At 41.7% G+C, this 25,451-nt stretch overlaps 1 protein-coding gene across 1 annotated transcript in view; it reads left to right on the top strand.

Annotated features, from left to right (window-relative positions):
* Positions 1 to 25,451, top strand: part of pou2f2b (POU class 2 homeobox 2b) — a 59,610-nt gene that overhangs the window by 7,976 nt on the left and 26,183 nt on the right. The window lies entirely within an intron of this gene.

Raw genomic sequence — 25,451 nt, 5'->3', positions numbered from 1 at the left:
ATTCAATGTCACCGCAGTAGCAAAAAATGTGCCTCATGTATGAAAATGGACCCATTTCGGTGCGTTTTATATCTGAAAAAAATCACTAACATTTGACGTAACGGTCATGAAAAGTGTTGTCCATCGAACTTTAGTCGAGCATTTGTCCTGATCAGGAGTCTGTGGAGGCCACTTCATCACGCCATCACCTGGAGAGCACACTAACACAAACACAAACACACAGAGTGTGTGCATATATGTCGGCGTGTGCAGGCTGTTAATCAACACATCAGGGGAAATAAACACATACAAACCACCTTCAGTGGCAGGAATTGATTTATACCTTTTCCTTCAGAGTTTCTGCCTCAGCAATGTACAGATGACGCTGAGAGCTCAAGCATACTTGACCTCTACACGGGGAACATCCTGCTGTAGCGTGTGTGTGTGTGTGTGTGTGTGTGTGTGTGTGTGTGTGTGTGTGTGTGTGTGTGTGTGTGTGTGTGTGTGTATGTGTGTGTGTGGACCTTTGTCCCCGCACTGATCACCGTTGGAGTGTGCATCGCCACATGCCACCAATCACGCACACCAAACAAACGCGGTCCATTTAAGCCTCGGAACGACTGCTGCTTATTTATTGAATAACCAGAGCGAGTTCTGCTGCCGGTCAGTTCCACGTCGCACGTCCTGCGAGGAAAAGCTGCGTCTCATAAACTCGCCGAACAATGCCTTTTCAGAGGCCGCTGTCTTTTTTTTTGTTGTTGATCGCCGCGGGCTGTCACCTCTGCCACCGCTCATGTGCCAGTACATTTAGATAATAAAAAAGACCAATAAAGCCCAGGGTTTGATTGGGTGTCTCCCCTTAGCCCCGGCAGAGCGGACAACTAAATCAGGGGGGGTGGGGGGGGTGGGGGGTCCATCTCTCCATTTCATTTAGCTGATAAGATTTATGATAATGAAGGGCTCCTATTAACCTCCAGGGTTCCTTTGCTGTCCTTCAGAGTGGATGTGAGTGGCCGGCTTTCACGGAAAGGCATCTTTGTAGGCGTGGATCCACATCAGCACACACACGAGTGCAGCTCACACACACACACACACACACACGAGTGCAGCTCAAACACACACACACACACACACGAGTGCAGCTCAAACACACACACACACACACACGAGTGCAGCTTACACACACACGACTTCTCTGCAAAAGAAACCAAGTCCTTTGAGAGAGTTGAACGCATGTTTAATCTTCCTCCTCTCTTTCACTTCCCTGTGTTCGCCCTCTTACTTACCCTCTCCATTCTTCCTGCTCTCTATCCCAACATCTCCTTTGAAATCTATCTGTTGTACCCGACCACCTTCTCTGCCCTTTTTCTACCTTCTCTTTACTGTCACCTTTTTTGTCTTTCTTGAAGGTTAGATATCATAATCAGGGAAACATCCACAGTACAGATGGTGGATGTATTTTATAATATTTGACACATTATTTTAGGATTTTTGACTTGAATAACAACTGTTTACTGCGTCTTTATTTGGCTTATTTTGATCTAAAACTTTTCATTTGGGGTTGGAAAGGGCGTGAGGTGGCGTCGAGGTAGGCGTGCACCCCTCCCTCCTCTGTACAAGGGCTGCAACCCTCTTTCCCTTTGTCTGCCTGTAAAGGGGACAAGGGAGGAGGCGCGGAACTGGGGGTACCAAAGGAGTGACTAAGTGACCTCTCTCTCCCCCCCGCTCCTTTGACACTGGCGTGTTCCATCCATTTTGTCGTCCACATCCCACTCCCTCCCTTTTTCTTTCATCCAATTTCGTTACCCCCTTTTTCTTCAGCCTGGTTAAGTCACCACGGCTGTTGGCCTTGCACGTCCAGTTCTCTCACCTCCTCCCCCGCCTTCCCCCCCCCGCACATCTTTCACTTCTTGCATCTTCGACAGCAGCCTGGTTGCCAAAGTGTCTGCAGGACACATTAAGGCCCATAAAAGCCCAGTCTGCGGTCGCACTCTTAACCACCAGTCAGAGGTAGTGTACAAAAGTGACTTTAAATGAGGCCGTGATTACCCCGGTACACGGAGCGAGGCTGGAGTGGCCAAGAGAGTGTAAGACAAGGCCAAAGTATCGGGAAAGAGCAAAAAGTTGTCCGTGGACGTCTCTTAAAGCAAATAGAACTGAAACAAATTGTGTCTGGCAAATCTAAAGAAGGGTAACCTTAGCAGACCAGTAAGGGGCGCTCACGCCGCCTGAGCGTCGTTACCATACGATTGAATAAACAAATATGTTGAAACAGAACCAAATACTTTACAGCTCTGTCGTGTTTTGTGTATGAATGTTATCCTTAAAGTCAACGTGATCCTGTACCTTTGATACATGACAACTATTTACCATAAACACAACAAATATAAAAAATTAAATAAACATTCATTCATGTATACTTATGGATAAGTACAGGATATCTTTGGACGATGAGGCTTCGTGATGATGTGGGCTTTAAAATGGGAGTTTCTAAATCAACGATACTGACTCCTTTAAGAAACATCTTAAGACGTTTTTATTAGTTCAGGCTTTTCCTTGATTTTCTGGAACTCCTGTTGTGTTATCAGTTTTATCTTGACCTTTAAAGTATATACTTTATTGAATATTGTTTTGATTGTTTAAGCGCTTTGTGACCCTGGTCTGGAAAAGCTATTTAAATTAAAATTACTTACTTCCTTACTTACAACATATCTATTTATTTTGCTGTGAAAATAAGGGTTGACTCTCGGTGTCACTGGTTGATGTCGATCAAAGACAATTGTGTTTTTAAAAGACATGCTAAACACGATGATCAAGAGGTAAATATTTGAAACCAGAGAGTTAATGTGTAACCTGGTAAACTGGTCGATTTACGGTCGAGGTGAAGGCTGACCTTACAACTACTTTTTTTGAAGTCAGTGAGTCAGAACAAAAGAGACATTTTACTTCTATGATCGCTTGAATGAATAAGGCAAAGATCATATCCACGACTCAGCTGTCGAGGCCTCTATGAATTTATTTTTTAACCATTTTACAACGACACTGTTATTTCTCAGCGACGCAGTAAAATTCCAGTTTTTTCACCGGGGCCTCACCTCGCCTCATGAAGTCTGTGGCCCCTCCTCCTCCAGCCACTCCTCCTCCTAATTGGCCACATGCTGCCTTGAGTGACAAGTGTAATCATCAGTCAAATTATGATGGGGAGGGAAAATGGGGAGAATTGTGGGGGGGACAACATAAGGTGGTGGTGGTGGTGGTGGTGGAAAGGAAACACTTTGATCAGAGGCGAGCGGGGGGGCGATGAGCCAACAGACTATAGCGCTAACATGGAAACCTGCTGTCCACACACCTGCTGCTTTCATGGACGGCCAACATTCACACTTGTTCCCCCCGCAAACAAGCTCGACACAATAGAGATGCGCATCGATTGTCATTCTGATGTAAATAACCTCCAACTTGATCTTTTCCACTCGTCCACGCCTGTCACTGCGATCACACGCCACGACGCAACAATGAAATGTTTGGCGGCAGCCGGCCAGCTCCACGTTTTGCCGGTGCTTCGTTGAGACCAGCAGATGTTGGCTCTGCCGCCGCTAACAAGGTTTACAGTAATTAGAAGTGCTGATAAAGCGCTTTGATTCCCCGGCTGTGGCGCGGCGCTCATTAGCGGCTAGCTAGCTAGCGCTGCAGCAGGCGCTCCAGTCACATCCTATTAGGCGGCTCAATGTACACTCTGAATTAGGATCCTGGAGATTAAGTGGAGATGAAAACGGTTTGTGCAAACACACACACACACATATGCGCACACAAACACACACACACATGGACCTGCAGTTTCAAATTTTGCACTGTTTTTAAAACAAAGAACAACCATGTTCACACACTCAAACGCACACACACACACCAGACACACACACACTTGGTGCGCTAATGAGCAAGTCAGTGGAAGAAAAATCTCGTCTTGACTCCAGAGATAAAAAAAAGGAACAATGAAAGGACTTTTGGGAGGGAATTTGTCAACTTATGTACCCCAAACTCTTTACCTTACATTTGAGTAAAAAACGAATTTTAAAGTCCAATAAGAAAAAGGAAAAAAGTAAAAGACATTTATGAGTTCAACGTCCATTATGAGAGTCCTGTAAACCCAGCAACAGGTTCTTTAGATGCAAACAGACTGTATAAATCCAAAGACATGTTTCTTGGGTAAATTTAAGGCATCAGTCAAGCTTGATGTCTTCTACACTTGAAACAGAAAGATATCATTGGATGTTACTCAAAATATTCTTCGATTTTAAGAAGTTAGCACAGATCTATACGATGTTGGTGGTTCTGGTGGTATTAAGGTGGAGGTTATTTTTTAAAAACTCTCTAATAATTTACCTTGATATAACAAAAGGCCAGGATTACACAACATGTAAAAAAGTAAAAAAGTAAAATCCTTACACATCATTCTGTTTCTAATTCTTGTTAAATAAAAAGTCCCTACACTTAAATTAAACCAAAACACAACCTTGAAGATAGTCAAACACTCTTTTTCTATCATTCCCTCTGATTCATCAATAATCTCTAAGTGCCTTCTGCTTCTTTCTCTTTGTATATTTGTGTGTCTGTGAGTGTGTGTGTCTCTCTCTATCTCTCTCTCTCTCATCTTTTTTTTTTTTCTGTGATGGAGTGATTATTGAGGACGTGGCTCTTGTGTTTAACGCCCGTTGATGAAGTCTGCCTTTGTCTGTCTGCACTAACCTGTCGCAACCGGGACACCACTTATAGCAAAATCAATACACAGAGTACAGAAGAGAGCGGCCGGCGCAGAGACGAGGAGGAAGGAGAGGTTTGAAGGTAGATTAATGCGCCAGACTGGAAAGTTGCGGAGCGTTGGACGAATTAGCATTGAGAACAGATAAATCACATAACAGCTTTATTTGAAATCGTATCGATTAAAAATACTTCATTTTTTTCCCCTTTTCTCTTGGCAAAGAGAAAAGATGATAAAAGATCACTCTAAATGTTACAAGAGATTAATATGAACGTCTACGTGTGACGTAAACAGTGTCGGGATTAATGCGTCACAGTGACTTTGTAAGTTATTGCGCTAACCATTGCTGTTACCAGTATTACTAGTGCTAGTTCAATCAGCTCACTTGGCAGAGCAATGGAGAGTCATGTGAAAAGTTGCACGTTTGATACTTCTATGAATGTTTATTCATACGCGATGATAGTTAGAATAGAACGTTATTATGCCTTTGAAATAAATGAACAATGGATACGTGGATTTGTTAGACTCGAAGAAACACACTCGGATGATGCGTTCAAGAACAATGGGATTGCTATGGTGCATTCAAGAACACTTCATATTTTAAAAGTAAAGTGAAACGCTGTATAACTGAACACCGTATCACTTCAATGAATAAATAAACACACAGAAAGCATAGACTTTCTATAGATGACATTTTGCAAGAGCTGCACAAACGGCCGATAAGACATAAATGCTGCTTTTTGTGAAGTTTACATTGAAGGTTTGATTACTTCACTGTGTTTTTTACTTATTTTAGTTTCCAATTTATTTATTGTATTCAACACTTTGCGTTTTAATATGTTAATATAACAGTTTTTATTGTTGTTATTTAGAAGGTTTCAAAAGTCGGTATCGGCCCATTGAGACCCATTAAAAAAAATTGCAGATCTGGCGCCTTATTAATTTTATTTGTATTCATTGTTCCTACTGTTTCTGTTGAGAAAAAGGAACATTCTCACATTTTTTTGTTGCCCCTTCTGGGATCGAGTTTGACACCCCTGGCCATCAACTTTGAGGAGCAGATGCATAATATTTGTATTCAAACAAATATCTTTCACAAAGGTTTTTTGTTTGCGTTGTGTCACCATGATAACTTCTTCCCATCACTGACTGAGCCTCATTTTCACTTGAGACGCTGATGAACATACAAGTAACTTTTCATGTCAAGGTGTTTGTGTGAGACAAAATAATTGGTCTAACTAATGACACTGGTCTTCATTTAAACACTTGAACAGGCTGCCTCTGATCCTGAATGGTTTGTATCGGAGCGTATGTGTGTGTGTGTGTGTGTGTGTGTGTGTGTGTGTGTGTGTGTGTGTGTGTGTGTGTGTGTGTGTGTGTGTGTGTGTGTGTGTGTGTGTGTGTGTGTGTGTGTGTGTGTGTGTGTGTGTGTGTGTGTGTGTGTGTGTGTTTAAATCAGGACATTTATATGTATATGTTTGCCTTGTCTGTAATTCGGCCTTGACCAAGGGGAGCTTGTATCACTCCGAGTGTGTGTGATTGTTTAAGTGCGTGTCCTGTTTGGCCTCCATATCTGTGCATGTGTGTGTGTGTGTGTGTGTGTGTGTGTGTGTGTGTGTGTGTGTGTGTGTGTGTGTGTGTGTGTGTGTGGTGATAGGATCGGAGTGGAGATTCGTTTGCTCACACTCCCCAGAGCCGGAGCTGGTGTGAAGAGTTGAGGGTAGCGACAGAGGGACAAGGAGAAGGACAGAGTGGGAGAGAAGGTGGGATGAGGAGAAGGAGGGAGGGTTGTGTGAGAGAGGAGAGGCACAGCTGGGAAATGAGAAATGCAACCCAAACCCCCCCCCCCCAAACTAAAACACCACCTTACACTCACACATACGGCGTCCTCACACACACATATATATATATATATATATATATATATACACGATCCCCATCTCTTTATCCTCCCCTCAGGAAAGACGGGGCGGAGGAGGTGATGGAGGGGAGGGCGAAAGGGAGAAGCAGGGGGGATAGGAAGAGATGGAGAAGGGGACAGATAGGGGCATTAAAATTCATGGCCTTTTTTTTATTTTCCTTGCTGAAAATCAATAGTGTTTACTATGAATGAGTGGAACAGTGGACAACAGTGGTGCCAGGGGGACGGAGAGAGGGAGACAGAAGAGGAGGAGGAGGAGGAGGATGAAGGAGCAGAAGCAAGATAGAGGGAAGGGAGGGAGCGGTAAAGAGGAGGATGGGTGACTTTATTGCGATAGGCAGAAGCACCAGAGGCCAAGGTTAAAGACCAGCAGGGGCAGCCAGACACAGAGAGAGACGCACTAAGTAAATTCAGCTGTCTTCTAAAACAGACATACTATCCTATAAATGCATATATAGTGCAGGCTATCATAACCGGCTAATATGATGTCAATCAAAGACGTCCAGCTGTAATTGCAGCTGCAGGAGCATCTTCTCTTTCTTTCTAAATCTCCTGCGTAGACCGTTGGTCTCGTCCGACACTGGCACATGATCTTAGGACCTGAATAAAAAGCTTTCTTTCTTGTGTTTCTAACACGCCAGCACTAGGATCCCGTGGAGCAAGGAGACTATAATTACCGCCGCAATCTACACCGAGCAGGCGTCAGCTTAAGATGGACATCTTGTCAACTGTAGATGGAGTTTTTTTTTTTGCTAAGGATGTGTTGTGGCAAGTCGTGTGATGGAATTGTTTTGGTGGTGGTTAACGGAATATTTGGAAAAGTCGCCGGTTGAAATAGAACTGTTCCGGGGTTTTTTCCCCGAGTTTATTGCAGGGGTTACATTCGGAAAACCCCCCGCATTAGACGAAATCCATCCAAAGCGGTCTGTGACCCCGGTCGGTGAACAGAACTTTACGAGTAAAACTTACTTACACACTAGCTCACGGTAAAGGTCATTACAAAATTGAGCAGTGAGTAGAAAGGAATTATGGGAGTTCAGTTGTTTTGATTGCACCGTAATTAAAGTGGTTGCTGTATTTACTGCGTCATTCTAGGGTCTGTGGTTGTGTTTAGGTTTATCTGCCGTTGAAATAAATGACCTGATCGTACAAAATGGTGAGACAATAATTACTTACTTACAACAGAAGGTCAAGGTCTTGATTAGCGATCACGATACTTTTAAAGCAAAGGTTGCAATCTTAAACTGCAATAATGTTTTACATACGATTCAAAATCATTTAAGTTAATGTGTATTTAAAAGTTTTGTTTTGTCACACTTAAAGACACTTAAAGATCAAGTACACTTTATTAGAGATGAATCACAATGAGTGACATTGACGAGGAAAACTTCCTTTCGAGAGGCAGAAACCTCGAGCTGAACCAGAATTACGGCCTTCTGCTGTGAGGAAGAGGAGGAGGAGGAGGAGAAGAAAAAAGAAAAGAGGGAGAGGAAAGACAGGGAGATTAAGGAGAACAGTGTAGATCAGGGGCAGACAGAAGAGGTAACGTGTAGGAGATCCTAGATCTTGCAGAATACTTTAAAGTTGCTGAGAAAAAAAGTTCTGTCTCTAATTTTGCAAACCTTATAACTTTGAAGATTGTACCGGGTTGTGAAAAGTAAATACAACATTTATTTCCTTCAGTAAATCTGTGGGTGTTTATACGTGCCAAGACTTAATTTGAGGCACATATGATGAAAACGAAACGCAGCAAAACCTAAAAATATAGTTTTCATCATGGCGCCAAAAGCTGCTTTCCAGGCCTCATTTGTAGCCTCAACTCACTCTACCTTTCATGGACTGTGTCTGTGTGTGTTTGTGTGTCTGCATCCGTGTGTGTTAATTGGCTGCCCACAAAAACCCACGGACATGGTCGCTCGCAAACAAACACACAGCGGCGCGCACACATGAACACACAGACACAGCAGAGCGATTCGCACTGTGTTGTTCAGTAACCCTGACGCTGCTTCCTGCTGCTGAAAGCCTCCGAGTTCAGGATGACTTACCAGTGTTTTGATTAAGCTCCGTCTGTGTGTCTCACACCACTTGATCAAAGAAGAAAAACTATTTTTCCTTCTTCTTATGTGTGTGTGTGTGTCTGTATTTTTTTTTATTACTGGATTCGTCTGCAACCGTGTCACCGCAATCAGGGAGTTTCTTATTGTCCTAAACTAGCAGTAAATACGAAACTTGTATTTTCTGTCAAACACTGCGTCAAATTGAAAAACCAGCATGTTTTCATCGCTTCAGCTGCTGCTCGAATGTGACAAAACTCCTTTGTCCAAGCATTGTCAGTATCAATAAAGTTGGAATATCCAATTACATTTGACGGAGAAACGAAAAGATCATTTTTCTGTTATTGTTAATATGTTTTAACATACGTACATTGTTTGGATTAAATCATACTTGGACTAAATACAGGGAATTGTATTTGTCGTGATATAATTATACTTTGATTTGACTTTCTTACTTATTCATTGTCATTTTTCATGGTTTTTTTTGTCAAAACATATCATCTGGCTCATTACAACATATTATTGCCCACATCTAGTCAATTAAAATCCCCAAAGTTGTGTCCAATTTGCGACCCGGGGGGCAAAACCTGGCTAGAAAAATACCTTCAAAGATCTATTAAAATTGATTGCATTATGTTTGGACTCAGTCCTGCAAACTGACCCTCTTGATACTCACATGTTGTAAATGTTGAAGACTTCCTCTCCAGGATTCAGTAAGTCCCTCATCATGATGATGTTTTGAAGATATTACTTTATAAAGTTCTCTTCCGTCTAAAATCTTGGCAAATGAGAGGTTACGAATGCGGAGTCCATTATGACGCAATAACGGTTTCCCTCCTCCTCCAGCCAGTGTAATGACGCCCCGCTTTGGTTATACAACGAGTCCCTTGGAGGTGGAGACTTCTGGGATTGATCAATAGAAGCTGCGAAAAATCTCAAAGAAAATAAAAGTCAAATAAAGTCAAACATTTTCAATAGTTTCATCTATTCAACTCTACAAACTTTCTCTCAGATAAAATATTTTTGTCGCTTCAGGATTTTTTTGTCTTTTTCTCATGTACTATCAGGATCTCCACACGAGATCCTTTGGTCTTTGTGTGTCTGCATGTCGGGTGTGTGTTTGTGAAGCCAGCACTACTGTAGTGTGCGCTCGCATTATTGTGCATGAGATTTTGTGTGAGTGCAGCCGGTTTGATATATATTCCGGCTGCTCATGAATTATGGAGAGTGCAGGTGAGAGCGTCTAAACTGAACCGCTGGTATGCGGAAGGTTCAGGGCCAATCTTGCCGGGGCCTTTTGTATTAGCATAGCATCTCCATTTCAAATCAGTGCTGTCAAATGCCGGGGGCATGTTTTATTCACCAAGTGATATTGATCACATATTATGCACACATATCAGATCTATATTGCATATGAAGAAACCTCAGCCCTTCATATGTTTATGATGCCTTTCTTTGGATTCAATAAGTTGCTCTTTAATGTGCAAAAACCTGCCGGTGCAAAATAAGGTCCTGCTTTCACGGCAGCGGTGGTTTTTCTGAAGTGGTTATTGTTTTGTGAATATGCTGATCAAGCTGCTTTTCTCGAGGAGGAATAAGTATTAATGTCGTGAACTGTAGAAACTTAAAGGTTGTTTTTTTTGTAACTTAAGAAGAGACGATTGGAGTTGAAGTTGAGGCTGGAACGTTTTTTTTAATATAAAATCGAAATATTTATAAAGAGTATTACTATGTCATTTTGAGGAGAACATTTTAACTTAAATAAACATATCGAAGAAAACAACATTGAAAAACTAATAACATTTTTTCTGGTTAATTATACATAAAACTAAAAAAAAGAATGGAAATACATTTTAAGTGTCAAAAAATATCTTCAATCACAATTGACTTTCATTAAAATATGTTTGTTTAGTATTGTTTTAATATTGTTTTGCACATGTTGACCAAACTGTTCAGCAAGAGTTAATCTACAAAAAATCTCACGTGTTTTCAGTGGACGAGGCTTAAGCATATTTTCTAATGCAATTATATCAATTGAAAGAGTGTTTTGTCCGAACAGCAAAAGTGGCGAGGCAGCTCCTCAAAGCTGTAGTACACACAGATACCAAGGCTGGATAACTCCACAGCGAAAAATCAATGAAACACACATTAAAGGAAGTAGCTTGAATTCATGGTATTACGTGTAAAGAAAATCACGTCTGTTTCATCCTCCAAACTTCCACTGAAGTCAGACTTCCTTCTCTAGATTCCTGAGCGGCCCTAAGTGAGGCTCTAAGTCGAGTCTTTCTTGTATCCACGCGCGGTGACCTTGTGTACACATCAGTTGGAAGATATTACCGGCGGCATACATACATCTTGTCTCCTCAGCGTGTTCTTCGTCGGTGTTTCTCGCACCTCCGCCTTTATGAAAAAACAAAGTGGAACTGTGAACTTGAATCCACTTACCAGGCTTTTGCTTCTTGATGGAAAATGACCTCCACGCACCCATATACATTAACAGCCGGCATTTCAGTGTCTCTTTGTCCATCAACATGATTTTCCATCAATATTTCTCAGTGTGTTGAATCGGAGACCCGAGCCCACCGCCGCCTCTCTATCATGTGCCGGGTTTCAAACCATCACAGCCAGCACTAAATCTCCTTTGCCGGTGTAGACGAGAGGTCGCCGCGTATGGGGGAGGACAATGCAGGCTTTTGTGGTAATGGACCTCACTTTTTCACCTTTTACGAGAAGGATTTAACATTTGCCAGGCGGGAAGTGAAGCTAGTTTCTTCAGAGGAGATGCAGGGATCATTATGCTCTTCACACTGATTGAAGGAACTCTTTTAACGTAGGGATTTTCTTAAAAAACGTTTTGTCCACTTGTTGGTTGTTCTCGGTCTTTACGTTGTTCCCTTAGCGACTGTTTCCCAGGCACCTGAGGCTGGATCAGGGTCCGTGATGTCATGCATCCATAGATAACACCTGTGGTTCATGTTCTGTGATTTCTTACCGACTTCCTTGTTTGCGACTTTATTCATGTCACATTGCTGCAGATTTTTCTTTTCTTGCGAGCCGACAGCTGCAGTCCTTCAACTCAAGTTAAAACTTCTAAAAGATAACAAATCCTTCAGTATTCAATGCAGTACATGGTCCTTGGTATGTTTTTATGCTCGAGTCAGTCAGTACAAAGTTTAAGAAAAAAAAGAATTTTCTTGTTATGTGTGTATTCCTCCTTTACCTGCTTTTCTTAAAAAAGATTGCAAAGCACTTCAGTGGTTCTCGATATAGTCAAGGTAGAGAGTTCCTCAAAGGAAGAGTTACACTGTTTACCTAAAGCCTGTAAACCTTGAGTGTTAGGGGTGTGTATTAACAGGAATGTAGCTAAACAACCGAGTCGCAATACAAAAGCAACTGTATTTACTTTGGTGTTGCAGAATTTACAGACCACATGAATCTTGAAAAACTGTTTTCATTTGTTTTTGTCCAAAAAATATGTCCAAACTTCAGCTTTAAAAGTCAACTGTATCCTCTCGCTCACAGTCACCGCAAAGATCTCGCAGGATTATTCTTGTTGCTTTAGCTACAGAGAATGTAATAACTGCTGCCATCCAGGGGCTGGAAGTTTAGTCGCAACACAAAAATTATCAAACAGTTAATATTTAGACGTCAATAGTTAAATGTTGATTTATTCATAATATATACAATAGAATAACTATGATAAAAAAAATATGATTTAAATGCTCAAAAATACAAAAATATTTGTTTTTTGAATTAGTGATGTTTGTGTTGTTTAATATTGATCTTGGAAAATATATAAAGTGATATTTACGTCTATCCATTTTCTTCTCACACCCCTGTTGAGTGTATCAACAATGATCAAGAGCTCAATTCCAACTGAGAACCAAGATCTTGGATTAAGAGGAGTTTATATTCCACGGACTGATTCATTTTATTGCTTAAAAGATAATAACAAAAAGAGACATTTATTAACATCAGCTACATATTTCTAACTTCGTGACCTCTGTTTGAATAGAGTTCAAGATGTTCTAATGCCAGACCTGGAATCTCCTCCAGGACCCTGAGGTCTCCACCTGCTCTATCCAGACATGCCTTGAAAAACCTTTTGAAATCAAGAGAACTACCTCATGTTTAACTATTTAAACCAGATACAAGCTCTATTACAAATTGAATGCCTGAGCTCCAAAGTTCCGCTCTTGGAAAATCACACCAAAGGGCGAGACACACCTCCGACGTGAGTCATGGAGACAGAGTGAAATATACATTTATGTGTCGCTCATAAGACGTGAATTGAGTCCTCTCGGCCTGGTAAAGTGTTTTATAGTCACATCGCGGAACACTGACGTTTATCTTTTCACTTCCCGTTAAGAGACAGACAGTTGAGCCGCCGCCGTCCACGGTGTACATGACTCTCTACATCTGCTCCATGTTTAAAAGGTCATTTGTCAAATCTGACATTTTCTGCCCTTACCAAAGGTTTCCTCAATTTCCAGACTGGCTCCCCATTTTACTGTTTATGTTTCTCCATCTATTTGTTTGCTTTTGTATAAACCTTTTCTGACAATAGCTCTCCTCTCCGGTGTCAGAAGATATCAGGAGAGCAGCCGGCCCAATTCTATCAGCTTGTAATGTTCAATAAACTGAGACAGATGTGCTCTCCAGTTGTGTGTGTGTGTGTGTCTGGGGTTGTGTGTGTGTGTGTGTGTGAGACTAGGTTGCCGGGGTTTGAGGACCAGGACTGCCAGAAATGTCAGTTGCAAGTAGAAGTGCAGTGAGTGGGCACTCACCCACAGTCTCAGTGGGATCTGATGGAGGATTAGTGCGAGTGCACCAGTGTGTCCTCGTGTGTGTGTGTCCTTGTGTGAGTGCTCCAGCAGGATGTTTTCCATCCCGCCGGTTGTCACTCCTGTTTCCCCCCACCATGAGGCTTTTGTTCCGCCACCATTTTGGTGTTTTGGGGGGTGCCCCGCCCGAAATCAACCTCTCCTTTAAAAACTCACACCATATCTATTTCACTTTTTGCCCTTTTTTCATCCTATTTTATTTTGCAGATAACGAAAATTCAAAATAACTCAAATTCACTCTTGTTGCTTTCTCCAAGTTCTCTCAAATCACAGAATTAGTCCTGGATGTCTCCTTTTTTTTTGCTTTGCTTGGTTTTTGGTGAAATATCTTATTTGTTTCCTGCATTCATTCTCATGTCCATGTGACATTAACATTTTGTTTTATTAACCCGATGACAAATTTTGACACAATTGATTATTGATTGATTACAAGGACGCAATTTCTTCCAAATTGCAGCGTCCAGTGAGGCAAGTAGAGCACAGACCACCTGTAGAGCACAGACCACCTGAACCTGCCCTAGTTTCAATGTGTACTGTCACGAAGAAAAATAAACCAGCAGTTCCTGCACAAAGTCACCTTTAACTTTCAACAAAAAAACACCATAAAAACATCAATGAAGTTAACTCACCATGTCGAGGTATGTTTTCAATTCCTTGTGGAACCGTTAAATATCCAAATAAGTGTTACTTTGGATCATTAACGTTCAGTGGTACTAGTATATTGATTAGTGAAATCAGTTTATATAGACAACAACACATTTTAAAACGTCTCTTTCGGTAGGAACACTGGCAAAAAAAGTTTTGACAATGTTTAATAAATGTCTACCGTCTTCTTTCAACATGTTTATTTATGCCAAATTAACCACAATTTAAAGAATTAATCCAGAGTAACCCTGCGATTAATCTGACTATAAACTATTATCATTTAAAAGCACTTATATCTAAGAGATTTACTACATTTTTTGTTTCGCTGCAAAAGTTTCGTTGTGAGTCGGTAGCTGTTAGCCTCTGGCTCAGCTCACCAAGTGCTCGAGAACCTTAAGATGAGAAATTGAAAGAATGTTTCAAATACATTATATATACAGTGAAATGAATTGGGCTGCAGAAGATTGTGTTTTAGTTACGCTTTCTTCAGCGATGGAGCGACGTTAACGACTGTCAGCGTCATTTTCTCAGCAGCCTGGGCTCGTGTGTTTAGTTAATGTTTCTGCTTTGGTGTGTTTGTAAGCTGTGGTGAGGGGAGGGCACTGGTGGGCTTGTTGAATGAACTCTGCGGTTGTGCTGACAAATCAATGATAAAGAGTAATGACATCAACAAGGTAATGCATCTCCGCCAGCTTTCATTGACTCCCCCCTTCCCTCCCCCCTTCCGCCGCCGTGGGTTCCCGACTTTTTTTTGCACCATAAACTATGTTTCCTCTCTTTATGTTTGTCATTATATTTATCTTTTATCTCTATCATTTGTTTCTCTCGGTTACTCTGTCTCTCCTCGATCTCTCCCCCTTCCATCTTTCCTCCTCCCTCTCCCTCTCTCTCTATTGATCCAGTCATAGTTTTCTCAGTCTTCACAGGACCGGGCCGCTCTAATCAATACAGATAATTGTCTGCTCTCTCTCGATGCCAAACAGTCTCCCCTCTCACTGGCTTTTTATCAATGAACCCCCAAGTCTTTCCTCACCCCTCCTCACCCGCCCCACCCTCCAGACGGGGATTCCCTTCCCCTAATGACAGGAGATAACCTGCTTTCTTTACCGATTTTCTCCCTCCCGACCCGGCGTCCCCCGCTCACGTCCCGGCCTCACCCTCAGCCTTCCCTCGTTCATCGATTACCGTGGGAGTGGAGGCCGCCCGCCCTTACAGATGTAAACACACGCTGCTCTCATTTTGTGGTTTAGTTGCAGTTCGACCGCTCCTTGTGTGCAGGTCGTCCGGTTAATCAGCACATTCTCCCACTTTGTTTTTGGTCACGGTGGGCTTCCGTATCGACTCGAGCCCACAACCCTTGTCGTGCTCTTCGATTGCCTTTCGACATACTACAACAAGTTCTTGTGACACTTCCGTCGTCCTTTACTATCGTTTCTGTAGTAAATATGATTGAGAATATTATTATTTCAAATCTAATGATCCTTTGTAATCATTTAATCTTTTTACATCCCACGTTATCAATTACAAAACAAATATAAATGTGTAATTTTAAAAGTAAAATCAAGTTGAAAGATCCTGCACATTTTAATAAATAGTTTCTAGTAATGATTCAGATTTATGTTGATTCATAAAACAAACAATTATGATTGACGATATAAACTGAAAAGTGAGCTGATTTACCAGATATAATCAATAGTATCACCTAAAAAAAAACAAGTATAAGGGCGTTACCTTAATAAATTAGAAAGGACCTGCAAATAATAATAAATGAAATAAAATCGAAGCATTTTTGGCACTGATTTAAAATATTTATTTAAACATGGACTTTTGACTTTGTGAGGTCAATTATGTAGAAACTTTTTTACTTTTTTAACTTTCATACGTTCATTACTAATCTCTAAAATATGTCTATAAGGTTTTGTTTTGGAATTTTATTTATTTTTTTGGATACTTTTCTTTACTTGATTGTGCCTTAAAAGCCACTGTAGGAGGAAATGTAATTACCCATCACTGGTATAAGATATAATATGTTTATACGTATGTTAAAAATAACAATATCTAAAACAACTCACATTAAAACAAACGCAAAACTAAATAATAAAGGCAAAATAGTTTAGCTAAATGCTACAAATCACTTCTAAAAATGAAGTGGTTAGGTTAGAATAGAAAAGAGAGGGTTGTATGTTAAACTCCTGATACAGACTCATTCTTTTTTTAAAGGTAAAGCTTAAACAAAACAAGGGCAAACAAAAACATGCAACATTTAGTGGAACAAAAATACACCAACAAAAGCACATCATAAAAAGTAAATAGCAAGTCTTTGGAAGTGAAATAATGAAAAGAAAATGTGGGTTTTTGGGGAGAGAAAGAGGAGGCAAACCTCTGCACTACATTTATATTCTGTCTCTACATATGAAATCCTGTGTGTTTAATAATGCATCTTCCCATCCAGCCAACTAGGCGGGTTATAGGCCTGCAGCTTTTTCCACCTGCAGCCAGTGTGTGTGTGTGTGTGTGTCAGTGCATGTGAAGTTGTGCGCGAGGATGCATGCATAAATGTGTGTGAGTTTGGCAGCAGGAGTGTGATGTGTGTCGCCCAGCACTGCCGGGTCTCTGATGTATCCTCTATCGCTGGAGTCAATCCGGCCGCACATGAACCACACCAGCAATATCAATGACAATATATAGATATATATAGTGTATGTATCCAATGTTTACACAAATATCTCATATCCACTCACATCTGCTTCCTCTGATAGCCGAGCCCACGTCGCCGCTCTCTGTTTGCTCCTTTTCCACCGGAGGAGTAAGTGAGATGGAGTAAAGTCGTGATGCCGCTGGAAATAAGAAATGATTTGCCGTACAATTGGACGAGAGACGGCAGCATTTGAATTGCATTGATGTTTTATGAATCTAAGCGCCCTGTGTTATCTGTGTGATTACACACACACACAGGTGGTAATCCCGGGGGTGCTCAGGAGCAGCAGCACATGTGGAAGAAGCGAAGAGCTACTCATGTTGGTCGGCACACGTCCAGGTCCAATTTTGAGAAGATGTGTTTTGCAATGAAACGGCGCATACTTCTGCCACGGAGATTGTATGACTTTCTTAAAACGGGATAAATCCTACTCCCACAAAAATGTTTCGGTTGGGAATTAAAACCGTGTGTTCTTAGGGTTAAAGTGCAAAGTCTAAAGCAGCCCTTTGATTGAACTTATGTTTTTACAATTTGTACATTTTTATTTATTAATAGTTCAATAGTAAGTTTTTATTTTAACTTTTATTTATACTTATATATATATAACCTCAAAAAAATAAAATGTACTGCGAGGTATACATTATGAAAACCCCCTCATGAAGAGAAATGCGTGAAATAGTAACCTTTTATTTCTACTTAAAATCAACATTTATTTAAACGTTTAAACTCAACATCGCACCTGAGGTTCCATCCCTTTTAGCCACCCTCTCAGTTACAGTAATCCTGGAGAGCTCCCCGAATTCTTTGCCGCCCAGCCGACCATTCACACCTGTCAATCTCTTTTGAAATTATTTGTCATTAATCTTATATCAATATAACTTATTTCTATATAACCCTTGTTACTTATGTCCTGAAACATGGTCCTATGCAATTAAACCACTTTTTTACCCATTTTAACCCTGCGTGACATACAGTATAGACCGTTGGTACAGAGGCGTCAAAGCCACCAACCCGCGGAATGATTTTTTATAAAATTAGATTTTTATTGCAACTTTTACTTTTTCCATGCTTCAACACCTTTTGTTACTCCAATGTGTCTCTGTTAAAAAAGATCGAAATGGACACAGAGCTTTCCAAAAATCACCCCATTTATTGATGACTGTGAATAGGAAAGCTGGTGCTGCAGGTCTGAGTTGGAGAGTTTTCTGTGTTCACAGCATGTCTCTGCGCTGAAAGAACATGACCTTCGTTGCCACTAGGTTGGTCTTCATGATGCCACATTCAAAGACTTTCAAGGACGGCAGAGAAGAAACCTACTTAAAACTATGAAGTGATTGATTTTAAGGTGTAATACCAGGATTATGCCGGTCCGGCTCACTTGCTAAAATATTTCCCTCAAAATGAGGCCCTGGTCTAATATTATTCCCAGTTGTCAAACTCCTTTTAGCTAAAACGTGTACCTAATGTCGATTAGATTTCTTATTTTATTATTATTATTATTATTATTTCATTACAGTCAAATAAAGGTTTTGCGTTCTAGTGTTCTACTGGATTCAACAACACCATTAAAAGAATTTCCATCTGTTATCCCACTTTAAACTTGTAATATTTAGATTAATTAAATTCATAATCAGACGAACATAACCTCTTCATCTATCTTTACTTAATAATAATAATAATTACTGTCGTGATGAATCAAGCTTGAAACACGTACTGTCTTGTACACATGACTCTTGATCATAGTAGATATACAGGAGCACACTGGTCAGGTTCACCTTCGTCGTGACTCCTGCTGCTGCCGTGTTCAACTTCCAGACTGTAGCGAACAGGTTGTTTTTCTTGAATCAAGACCATGACCCAAGTCATCAACAAACATCTTTCATTATTTACCTGACAGTGTGAGCTTTTATTCAAGACGCAGAGAGACATTTGAGGATCCTCGGAGTGAGGCTGCGTCAGTGCTTCTATGGGAGGTCAGAAGGAACGGCAGCAGCAGGACGGAGGAGAAGAAGGGAACAGGGGTAGCGGCGGGAGGGGCGGCTTCTCCTCCAGGAGCTTTTATTTTTGGGGGGTTGGGTTTTTGGACGGTAGACAGCAGGGATCCCCTACTCCCCTTGGGAGTTGAACTTACAACCCACTAACCTTCCTCTGGCCCCCTGGTCATGGACTTGAACCTCATAACCCCCCCGATGGACAATCTGCTTTCCTGGCCAGCCTCGCCACCGTGCATGCCATTAACGGATGAGAGTGTGTGTGTCAGCGCATGGAAGACTGCATGGATGAGGCCAGGGTCTGTCGGTTGGCGTGGGGTCAAGTAGAAACAACCTCAGGAGCTGAATGATTTATACTTTTCTTTGTTCTGATTTATTTTTTCCAGGAGTCTTTGCTCCGTCAGAATCACAGGTCAAGATTCACCGTCGATAGCTGAGTTGAGTTTAAATCTAGAGGTGTGCGTTTAAATAACACAAAAAAAAACGTTGTGTGTTTATGCGTCATGTTAGTATTTATGAAACTATAAGGGAAATGTAGGACACACTGACATAATTCTGTTCTTGTGGGGTCGTCAACAAATGCATATAAAACTTAAATAAATGACTTTTTGCCAAAGATTTAGATAGAGATCTTATCTTATCTTTAAAACTGGCATCTTTATAGGTCAACATATCAACATGAACAATTATCTACTTGATTTTGAACCAAATAAAGTGACCCGGTGGTTTTCACACTCACTAATAAACTATCTTAGCAATTTATAAAACCCTACAAAAGTATATTATAGTATTTAAAATCGTCAATCACAGCCTAAGACTGGATTCACTCTTTAAACATTGTTTCCAATTGAAAAGTGCTGGTAATTGAGCCAAGGACGACACTAATAACTTTTTTTTTAAACACCAATCCACAACCTCACAACTCCCGGGTATCAAGATGGGAGGCGACGTGGTCGTGCAGAGGCAAAGAATCACCGTGATGGTTCTGCCCTGGCACTTCACCACAACACCTTCTGTTGCCTTTCCCTTTAATTTGACACTCGTCTGTAGTTCCACAGTGAGATCCACACAGTCTGGCTCTCGCCGGATTCCACCTCTCCCACTGTCCCCTTTTTTTAATGAGCCCAAGAGAAGCAAAAAGGAGAAGGAAGGGAAAGAATGGAAAAATTCCTCCCGGCCATTTTCATTTGTTCTCCATATTTTTCTGTTTGTGTTCGTGTTTCTCTTCTTATCAGACGCCGGCTCTTTTTCCAAGGCCTCGGCCGGGGGAGGAAGTCCGTCTCCCCTCCATTCAATCTCTCCTAACCTTTGAGAATAAGAGCCTTGAATTTGAATTTCAGAGCGAGGAGTTCGGAGGGAGGAGAGCGAGTGAGTGTGGAGAGAGAGGAGGAGGAAGGAGGGGAAGGAGGCGCCGGTCGTTGAGAAAGGGCCTGTTCAGCGCGTCCCCCGACTTCCCCCCTCGTAGGGGCCCCGATCGATACAAACTCAGAGCAATAAAGCTTTCCCCCTGTCATCTCTGCAGAATACAAAGCAGAATAGAGAGAGAGAGAGAGAGAAAGAGGGAGAGAAAGAGAGGTGAAAAGCTGTTCCGCTAGCCAGACCAATTTCCTACCCCCCCCACCCCTTCCTCCTTTTCACTCGTTTCACCACCACCACCTCTATCACCTTCTTTTTATCTATCACTCTTTTAGCTCCTAACACAACAGATTCATAATAAATACAACATGAATAAAGTATATCCTCCAGATCTGCTGTTTCCCGAGGAGAGGGGGAGTGGACGGAGGAGGGAGGGAAGAGTCCAAATGAATGAGGAATTAGATGGAAAGAGTTGGGTTAATGTGTGAGTGTGGAGGGGGGGAGAGAGAGGGGGGAGATTGCAGGGTGGTTTGGAGATGGATGTGGCGATACAGGTGGAGGAATATTGATGAAGAGGAGGAGGAGGAGGAGGAGAGGAGGAGAGGAGGAGGGAAGGAGCGAGGGAGAGGTGAGGGGGTCAAACACCAATTCCTGGAATTGAGAGCCAATTACGGTAATTGTAATCTGGATCCAGAGCGACTAGACTCTAACAGTGACACACAAGATGGACAAAAGACAGCAAAGATTTGTGCGTCCGTCAGTGTGCGAGTGTGTGTCCTGTACATGCTGTGTTGATCGTCATGATGTGTGTTTGATCGCGTCCATTCTGCGCCTGTCAATCAACTATTGTCCTTTTGTCCGTCTCGTAATATTTCCCAGCACTGACCTCCAAAGAACTACATTGTGCGAGCGTGTGTGTGTACTTAAATATTTCTCCACACATTCTCCTCCCGCCCTCCTTCGTTCTCTCCTTTATTAGAAGACGACGGATCCTTCATCTCTCCTCCACTAATTCTCTCCGTTATTGTCTCTTCTATCCTTCTGTCCTCTTCCCTCATTCTTTCTGTGCCACCTCCCGTGGATGTCACAATCCCATTTCTCCTCCTCTAACGCCACAGTCTTCCTCGCCAACTTCCTCTCTTTCGTCTTTCTCTCCGTCCTTCTCCCCCCCCCCACTGTTTCCAGGCCAACTCTTCCTCCGTCTCACTCTCGTCCCTTATTGTGTTTTCATCATCATCGGCTCATTTCGTCAACTCGGCGTCTCCTTCTCATCCCTCATCTTCCTTCCTTTACATCCTTCCTTTTTCCCTCATCCCTCGCTCCCTACCTCCACCCTGCGCGCCTCCCCGGGGAGGTCAGTAATAATGGTAGTGATGGAGTGAGAGAGGGAGGTGCGATTATTGTCTTGTCGGGAGTCAGAGGAATCGATCGGCCCAGAAATATGAGGCGCGAGAAAGAGCCGCTGTGTCAGATACAATAACCACCCGCTCCCGGGGGCTTACACACACACACACACACACACACACACACTCATATTTAGACGCACACACATCGAACACAAACATACACATTTATTTGTTTAGACACATCTTTCTTTTTCATTAACACAACACAACGCTGCACATCCTGCTTCATCTTCTCCAGGAACCAATCATCTACATGCTTTGATCCCAGATAAAGCCCCCGAAGATGTGATCGTGCCTCATGCACGGATAAAAGGGCACGGCGTGGAAAAAAATGCCTCGCACACCTCTCACTCACGTATCTATAAACACACACATGCGTGTGTGCGGGCAGACCCCGCACGCGCACACACCGAGACCTTTCACTGCTGTTGCCTGGCAACGTGGCCGAATGTCCAATCCGAGCGGAGGACGGGCGGCCGGTGATGTCACAGCGAGTGCTGACCAGCAGGTCTGAGGTAGAAAAGAGAAAGTTTGAATCCGGAGAAAAGAAAAGTGGAAGGTCATGAAGACAAAGAAGGAGGCCACAGGTGAAGGATGGACGAGTGGAAAAGAGGGGGGGTGTGATTCTAAATAATAAGTAATGAAACCTGCTCCGACCAGAGTCCTGCGGGGGCATCTGAAGACCACTCGGGTCCCTGTTCTGCCACATGAAAGAAGGTGGGAGGAGAGAAGGTTTGAACCTGGGTATCGCCGTGGGAGATGGCGAGCGTCTGTCTAGACAAGACGAGCGTCCCTCTGGGCGGCGAGATGATATAGAGAGAAGTGTAATGGTGTTAGAGAAAGATGGCTGCGAGCGGCGGCCGGAGGAGGAGAAGCTATTGAGAGGCGTCTCGGACAGAGAGTGGGAAAAGGTGTCGTAAAGGTGTGTAGGATTGTGTGTGAGATGATGTTTGCGGTCCCATTGGCGGTCAACGGTGTGTTTTAGCCCCCGCTGCTTCTCATATCACCTCTTCTCGCCGCCAGTGGTCTGTGTTTATGGTCCTGGTGGGCTCGCGACTGAAGGTGTGACCATACGTTCAACTCATGGTCGCTGACTTTTAATTCCTGGTGTGTATAATGATCCGTTCCATATTAGTCCGGTCTCAACTTTTACTTTTTTTTAAGATCACACTCTATCACCTTGTAAGTAAGTAAATCATTTTTATTGTGAATGCATCATTAAACAAATGTTTTGAAGGAGCTTTTTTAAAAACTTTTACCAACTACAGACACTATTTCCACACTTTCAGTGCGTCCCAAAAAATGTTTTTAAATTTGTATTCAAGGTATAATGAGTTTTATATTTTTGATTTAAATAATAGACGCTCAAAGCTACTTGATCATTTGCTGAAATGTTTGATGTCAAATTTAAAAGGTGACAAATTGGAAAATATTGAATTTAGACATTTTATTTTGGTTATGGGAATTTGAATATCAAACTAAAAGAATATTAATTTAGAAAATATTATTTAAAAAAAGAAATATATTAAAAAATAACAAATTCAAACTACATTATTCAATAAACTAAAATGAACTTTTTAAATTGATTAATTATTTAATTTAATTATTCTATTAAAAAAAAAAAAAAAATGTATTGCTATAAAAAAAACGTTTTATTAAGTTTCAAGATTTAAAATGTTAAAATCAATCGGTCAATATTTTTGATGGCACTGATATACTTCCATAATATATTTCCATAATAGAAATAACAAGGTAACTCTGTATTAAAGCAAACTTCTGCAAAATAAGAATCTGATTTTCAAAAAATGAATGCTTAAATTTGTCTCATACTTACAGTAAAGTGTGATAAAGTCATCTTGCTTTGTAGATGCGTCTTAAAAAATATCACTTCTACCACTATTTGAAACAAAAAAAACGTCTATAATGTTAACTTTCTAGTTAGTGTTGATTCTGTGCGAAAGAAGTGAAACTCACAGAAGAGATTTGGAAATGTTTTAAGTGCCTTCTGTGTCCAGGGAAAGGCGTTTAGATATGTATGTCAGGAGGAACATCTCTACGTATTTGAATGGAGGATTCATGGTTCCGCCATGTGCTGTAACGTTTCTCACACACGCCACACCGGAGTTGAAACCTCTCACCTGGTCGTACGGCGTGCATTGAACTCGGCGGGTCCATCACTGAGCCGCTCTTTGTCCTCGCTACGAGAAGACGAATATGATGGATCACATGAATTAGAGCCGGTGTGTGCTTCGGGCACCGGGCTGCACACAAATGGTCGGACCGAGCCGTGGAGGGACACTGAACGGGTTGGAGACCCCTTGAATTGTCCCTGCAATGACCCATTACACACATGCATCTTCCAGACCGTTGTTCTCCCTCAGCACCGGTTACGAGCCCGCTGCCAATCCCTTTATTCCTGTCCATCTTTCTTCCTCCGTCAGTTGCTCACCTTCACTCCATCCTCCTCTCACTGTTTCTTCATTACGATTCTGCCTTTCTTTTTGTTTTAGAAACCCCCCATACCTCTGTCCCTTCCTCCCTGCCTCTCCTTCGCCTTGACAGTGAAGTGATTGATGGCGCTCTAGAGGCCTGGGCCTCCCCCCCCCATCCTCCTCCCAGGGGTCCCACTATCAAATTGTGTGTGCATGTAAGCGAGAGAGAGGGATCACACATGTGTTGTCAAAATAACTTCCAAAAATTAAAAACCAAGTCTGCAGTGTAGAATGATTAAGATGGAGTCAGGATCCCTTTTTTTTTACAAGTGGTCACATGACCATTTTAGGTGGATTCGTAGTTTAGAAAAAAATAATGTGACAACGTAAGTTAAAATAAACAAACACAAAAACCTCACAAATTAAGTCTCTGGTGTTTGGAAAGTTTAAAAAGGAAGAAAGGTTTATTTTATAATATGTTGTATTTCTAAAATGCTGGTGGCAAAATGGTAAAAAGGCAACAAGCCTTTTTTTTTTACTAAACAAAAAATTGAATCCTTTAAATAATTACGTTCAAAATACATTTTAATTTTAAGAATACAAATAAATGGTTGAATAGAATTAAAGTTTAATACTAGAATTAGTTCATTTATTATAGAAAAAGTGGATTTGTGACAAAGATATATACTAAAATAGATACTGATTATTGAAAGATAATATAGGTCAATGACAATAATATATATAATACCCATATAAATATGAGTCAAACACTAAATGATGTAATAAAAGGGCAGAATTTAAGAATGAAAAATTATCTTCATCTTAAAATACAAGACACAGAGAGTAGTGACAATTATTTTTTGGCGGAAGACAAATGTGATTTCAGATGATGTCGTTGCGTTATTCAGGCCACGCACAAACACACACAAACACACACAAACACAAGGCTCACACCTAATATGAAGGATGCTGAGGTTGATCTCCATGGAAACAAGACCTGGACCTCCCGGGGCCACCGGACCCTCAGCGGTCGTGAACTGTACACACACACTGAGCACAGCGGGATCAAGTCCACGCTTTTGTTTAGACAAGAGACACTCCAGCAGATCCACACAAACACATGCACGCGAGGACGCCCTGATGAGGGAAGATTGAGGTTTGAACAAAGGTCACGGCCAAGGCCGGGGCTGGCCAGACGACCTTTGACCCCGGGTCACGCCTTCCCCTTCTCCCCGAGCGCAATTTGTCACTGTCCTTGAACGAGCCGAACCAATCACTTCAACATTAAACTGGTCAGAAGAGACTCGCGGGTCTCGAACGGAGACGATGAGTGAAACACTGTTTTTATGTGTGTGTTACTTTGACACTA

This window comes from Callionymus lyra, chromosome 13 (genome assembly GCF_982586985.1).
Source record: "Callionymus lyra chromosome 13, fCalLyr1.hap1.1, whole genome shotgun sequence".
NCBI lineage: Eukaryota > Metazoa > Chordata > Actinopteri > Syngnathiformes > Callionymidae > Callionymus > Callionymus lyra.
This window is presented reverse-complemented; position numbering and strand designations above follow the sequence as displayed.